The sequence below is a fragment of the Lemur catta genome, chromosome 12, assembly GCF_020740605.2.
Source record: "Lemur catta isolate mLemCat1 chromosome 12, mLemCat1.pri, whole genome shotgun sequence".
In the NCBI taxonomy this organism is placed as follows: domain Eukaryota; kingdom Metazoa; phylum Chordata; class Mammalia; order Primates; family Lemuridae; genus Lemur; species Lemur catta.
Window position 1 is genome coordinate 4,185,841 of NC_059139.1, and position 6,000 is coordinate 4,191,840.

The following is a 6,000-nucleotide window of genomic DNA, read 5'->3' on the forward strand; positions in this document are numbered from 1 at the left end:
GCTACACAGCCCTCTGTGTGTGTTCTAGAACCATCAGCTCTAGAGCCCTGCACGTGGTGGCCTGTGGTCGTGGCACCTAGTTGTGAGCGAGCAGAAGCAGCTAAAGCACCACGCTGGTGCTGGGGAGGGAAGTGCAGCCCGGGCAGGGCTGAGTGAGGGTGCGGACGCTTCTCCAGGGCGGTGGAGCTCCCCCCGCAGCCCCCACCCCTGTGACCAGGACAGGGTGGAGGAGCAAAGGCTGCTGGGAGGATTTATAGCCCGGAGCGTGTTGAAGTCACTGTGGCCACTGGAGGACAGGCCAGGCCGAAGGAGGTGCTGAGGTGTGGGTGGCATGGGAGGAGAGACACGGCCAAGTCAGGATCTGTGTTGGAGGCAGGGCTGGCGAGACCCTGGGTAGATGGGTGGGCGTGAGGGGAGTCACTCGTGACCCCCCCTCTGCAGGAGCCTGTCCCAGAGGCATCCAGGATCCTGAGGCCGCAGGGGGAAGTAGAGACTGCAGGGGGGCCTAAGACAGAAAATGAGTCCTGCTGTCCCAGCAGGTTTGGGGTGGGGATGTACGGAGGCCTGGTTTCGGAAAGCGAGGGCTCTGAGAAAAGAGGCGGCCTGTCCCTTCAGGCAGGGCCGTGTGCCTCTCTGGACGCCTCTGGAGGTGTTGTCCCCACTGGCCGACTGTGATGGCTTTGGCTTGATCATCAGCTGGATCTGCACGTGGTCTCGGGACCCCATCAGCTCCATTCCTGAGCTAACAGGTAAACTTTACCACTGGGTTCCAGAATTTTCTTTTCGATTCACTGTAGGGTCCCAAGAGCCACCACTTCATCCCTGTGGGAGGTACCTAGTGGTACCTGTGACCCCTGTGCCATGTGTGCCACGGCCTAGGCACCAGGGTGTGCGCGAAGCTGGTGGTGACGTTTGTGATCCAGACACACCTGCCTCTGTGGACACAGGGTTTTGTCTTAATCAGGTGACCCTGTGACGACCTACCTAAATCAGTGCTGACAACAGTGTGCTGACTGCCTTCACATGGTCTGACCCTCGAGGTTCTTGCCCATCCTTAGGTGACTTAGGGGACCAAAAGGAAGCTGATGTAGAACGGATAGTGGCTATCATTAAACGCACGGAGACACACAGATGCCCAGACGCCCCATGCTGGGGCTAATTCTCACTGTTTAAATGTCTCTTCTATTGAGTCTTCAGGCCCTGTGGGGGAGGGGCACTTTGAGAGGGACAGGTTCCTGCCAGCCCTGGGTTGGGGGGCAGCTCCGTCAAACCTGGCGATGGCATTCATGTTCTCATGTGACTCAGGTCTAGAGAGGGACCAGTTCATGACTTCGGAGGCCTGGGGGTGAATCCCAGGCAAGGTCAAGGAACGTTGATGGGGTTCTTAGTGAAGGGTGTTGTGCACGGTCGCCCTGGGAGATGGAATTCTGTCCTCAGTGAAGCGGCCTGGCCTTGGGGTGAGGGGTTCCTACCAGCGAGTGTGGGGGTGCAGCCCTCTGTCCCGCTGAGACAGTGGAGCTCTGGCGATGCCCAAGACCAGAGTAAAGCGCTATTGGGTCCACTCAGGTTCTGGGAAGAAGTGTGCTACTCAGGCAGGTTTCCATCATTCCTGCCGTGTTTCATCACGTCCTGCGTTTCCATGGTGATGGACACTGACGGCTGTGGATGAATCCAAGCCTCCTCCAGGGATGTGAAACCTCCCCCAACCCAACTGTCAGAGAATCTTCGAGTGGGGAAGAGTCTTAGGGACCAGCTAGAGCAGCACAGTCCTGAGGTTGAGGAACTAAAGCGGCTTCTTCGGGCAGCCGGCAAATCCGCAAAGCAAATCCACAAGGAGCCCAGCGAGAGTGAGAACCCACCCACCTTGCTCTGTTTGCCGACAGCCTGGAGCCCCTTGTTCCCTGGTGGCTACTGTTGAGCCCGCCAGCTTCTGCAGACGTGGCCCATGCCCGAGGCCTCGGTGGAGCCTGCCCGAAATCCTCATTGGGAGAGAGCTGGGGTCCAGCCTGAGCTGAGCCCTCACTGTCCTGTCTTCCCTGTCCCTCGCCCAGCCCATCCCTGTCCTTACCTTGCTCAGTGGCCCCTGCTTCCAGGACATGTAGGCCCACGTGGTAACATCCCTGACCTCATTGTCTTTCAGTTGCATCCTCCTCGCAAACCCACCTGTGGCTTCATGCCACCACAGGCCACCGCAGGTCCCTAGGGCCAGGAATGCTGCAGCGTCCAGGCAGGGTGGTGCGGTTGAGTAAACTGAGGCAGAGAGTGGTTGCCAGTAGAGCCCCCGGGGGCGCACAGGCTGGCATCAGGAGCCAGGCAGAGAGTCCAGAGGGGCGACTGGAAGGTGCGTGACAAGGAAAAAACATTCTCACTTTGTGCTTCAGGGTTTTTATTGTTGGTTCAAGTATCTACTAAAACCAGTCGACATATCCGCACAGATCCCCTGTTTGGGGAAATCAAACCTCAAATCCTTAATTTGATTTAAAAAGCTTTCCGGAATCTCTCCTTTGCCTCCCTTTCCAACCTTGCCACTTGGAATATTTCTGTTAGAGAATCCATGTTTCCCCCTCAGGGCCCTCAAATGTGCAACAAAATTATCATCACAGTCAAGTCTGGGGTCTAAGAGAGGCTGCTCTTGCTGGAAGGGGCTGAGGGGGCAAAAGGGAGGTTGGATCTCTATAACCCCCCTGGGGTCAAGTCTCCATTCTGCTGCCAGCTGACTGTGTGTCCTTGGGCAAGTCATTTAACCCCTCTGTGTCTTTTTCCTCATCCCTTACTGATGGGCGTGGCACAGACTGAGTGAGTAAATGCACGACATGGCAAGCACTTGCAGCTGTGGCAGGCCCTGCAGGCTGTCAGACCTCCCGGGGGGCAGGACGCAGGTGCCTGCAGAGCTGAGCTGAGCCCGTCCGTCTAAGGGGGCGTGGCAGGAAGAACTCACTTTTACTGACAGGCAAGAGGGAAAATATTGTAATATATGGCTTCATGTTTTTCTTTCCCTTTTGTTCTTGCATTTGAGTTTATAAAGTTGCTTATTTCATACTTAAGATTCTTGGTCCTGAGCTTGGAGCACTTTGAAAGAAAAGTATTTAGTGGGCTTTAGTAAGTGCTGTCATTTGATATTCTGGTACACTGGTTTTCAAACTATTTTAGGACAGGGTGGCAGGTACCGCTAGTTACCCACCCGTATCTAGTTTCCTTTATTACTTGCTGGGATTGCCAGATTTAGAAAATAAAAATGCAAAACTCCAAGTTAAATTTGAATTTAAATAGACCGAATAATTTTTTTTGGTATAAGTATGTTGCAGTATTGCACAGTCAGTTTAACGGGGTGTCCTGTGTTTTATCTGGCTCACTTTTGTTTGGGTAGCAGTGTGCACAGCCGGAAAGATCACGTCCTTAGCTTCCTTGCAGCTGTGGAGTGGCCACAACAGATGGTTCTAGTCAGTGCTTGCTTTTGGAATAAAACTTTTCAAGCAGAGGTACTTTTTTTCTCTCTTTGATTCTAGCTGGAATTAGAATGTGGTGCTTGGAGGCGCAGCAGTCATTGTGTAGTCATGGGGTGGATCAGCCTGGTGAGGCTGACCGAGCTGAAGCTAGACAGGGCCTGGAGTCCTGAGGTTTTGGTGGCATCCTTGGTTATGTATTCCTATGTAACATTTACCTGAGGAAGGACCGTTGTCTGTTTATGCCACTGATATTCAGCGCTCTCAGCTGAATACAATTTTAGCTGATGCATACGGGAAATACAGAGCCCCATATGGGTGCTCTGGCTAAAGCAATCTGGTGGTGGGGGTAAGGAGGCATAATGTCATGTGCTTGAATTCCTGCTGCCCTCCTCTCCCCACCCTTCTCCTGGGTGTGGGGGTACCCTACAGAGCCCCTAGCTTTCCATGGAACACAGCTTGCAACCAGCACACCACCACTTGCTTCCCACCCTATTTTCATTTTTGCTTTTTCAGCCCTTTTGCTTTGGGGATGAGGGAGGTGACTTGCAGGTTGCACAACTGCCTGTGGGATAATTCCCAGGGAACGATCTGCAACTCCCAGCACTGTTACTGTGCACCAGGGGGACGGCCAGGGGGCAGCTCTGATTGTGCCCCCCCCCCCAGCCAGAGGCTTGGACTCGTGACCTCAGGTAGGGGGATTCTCTCTCTGCCCCTTCGTGCCGCTGGCCCAGCCTGGGTGCTACTTTCTCCACTTTGTTCACAGAGTTGTTGTTGCAGACGTGCGTCAGGTGAGCTTCCAGCGGGACAGCAGGGCTGCCCTGTAGGTAGGAGGTGGAAGCTGTGGCCCCGGCCGGGCACTCAAGGCCCCTGAGACACGCCCTGCTCTCTGAGTGCTCGCCCGCCCTCAGCTGATTGGTCCTGAATGACTTACGCTTCTAAAATATCCAATCAGTCATGTACTAGTAGCCGTGTAAAATATAGTGAAAATGAATTGCTATTAATAGAAAAATGAAATGGGAAAAGAGAAAAACAGAAAATACACAAAATAGAAGCCCATGTTGTTTTGTTACTGGGCTCAACAGCCATGAAACTGTCCTGCCAAACTGCCGCGTGAATCTCTTGGTGCCCACGCTCACGTCCGCGCTCGCTGGCGGTGGTTCCAGGGGGGCTCCCTCCCCGCACCCGGAATGGTGGCTCTCACCCGGGCCCAGGCCTGGTCCCCACACCCCTCAGCCGCTGGGGCAGGTCTCCCACCGCCTGCCCGGGGACCTTCTGTCCTTCAGTCCCTGTAGTGGCCAGTCAGCCCCACGGCCCTGCGATGGCCTCTAACACTCGCCCCACGGTCTGTGCTGGCTCCTTCTCGTAGGCAGCATACGGGGGCACCAGGGCCTGCTGCTGAGGAGGAAAGGCTGAGACCCATGTGCCACCTCGCCAAGGGGCCAGGGACACCTGGGCCCACCTCCAGAGCCTCTGAGTTACCTGGTGGGGAGGAGCCTGCGCATCTGAGACTCAGCTCCCAGGTGCGTCTGCGTGGTGGGGGCAGAGTGGCTGCCCCGATGCACCCTTGCTCACAGGCTGTGACCGCCCGGCGGGAGATAGCCTGCGGGTTCCGCGCATCACTGCCCCGACCACAGTATCTCTTCTCTCTCCGGTTCTATTTCATTTTTGAAAGTGTCGGTTGCCTCACTAAATTTTGTTCACCAGTGGTCAGGACCATGGAGAGGGGACGGCTGTGACCCTACCTCAAAGGAGGGAAGCCAGAACCCGCTATAGTGCGCCTCCTTCTGGGGGGTCCCCTGAGCCAGGCAGGGTCCCCGACTCCTTTTCAAAAGCAGTGGCAGGATGGGGTCCCAGTAGCCACTGGTAATAAGGTGTCTCTCTGGCCAGAGGTGACACCACGTGGGCCAGGTCCCAGTGCTGCTTGATACCGTTTCAGGTGCGGAACGACGGGCAGTTGGAATTCCTGCCTCCCTTTCTCTTTGTGTCCTGAATTTCAGCTCATTTCAGACTGGTGACAGACCCGAGGTTCGTCTGGCACAGAGGGGGTTGTGCCTGAGTGTAGGAAGGTGCTGACACTTGGGGGTGGACGGTCCCCTTCCCGTTGTCCGCCCTGCCCTCGGTGAGTAGAGATGGGCTGTCCTTGGATAACTCCATCCACCCCCACCTCTGTCCACCCACCTGGGACCCGCCCTTCCCTGGGCAGTGTGGCTCCTCCTGCCCTCCAGGGCCCGGCAGACTCCTTTTCTCTTCTCTGGTGTTGGGTTCCACACTTGTCAGTTAGTAATCTCATCATTATAGGAAAGTATTTCTTTTGTGTCCTTGTTTAACTTTTTCAAGTTTATCTTTACTGAATAAATGGTGAGCACGGGTGTGTGTTCCTCATGGGCTCAACACTGTGCCGGACAGCGAGAGATTGCCAGATGCAATTTCACTAGTTTGTGGACAGGTGATCCTGCATCCTTGTGCTTCTGTTATTCCACGCCAAAGAAAGTCACGAGCAAGTAAATAGCAAAGCTGTAGTGAGTAATAAAAAAATATATATTTTACGTTGAGA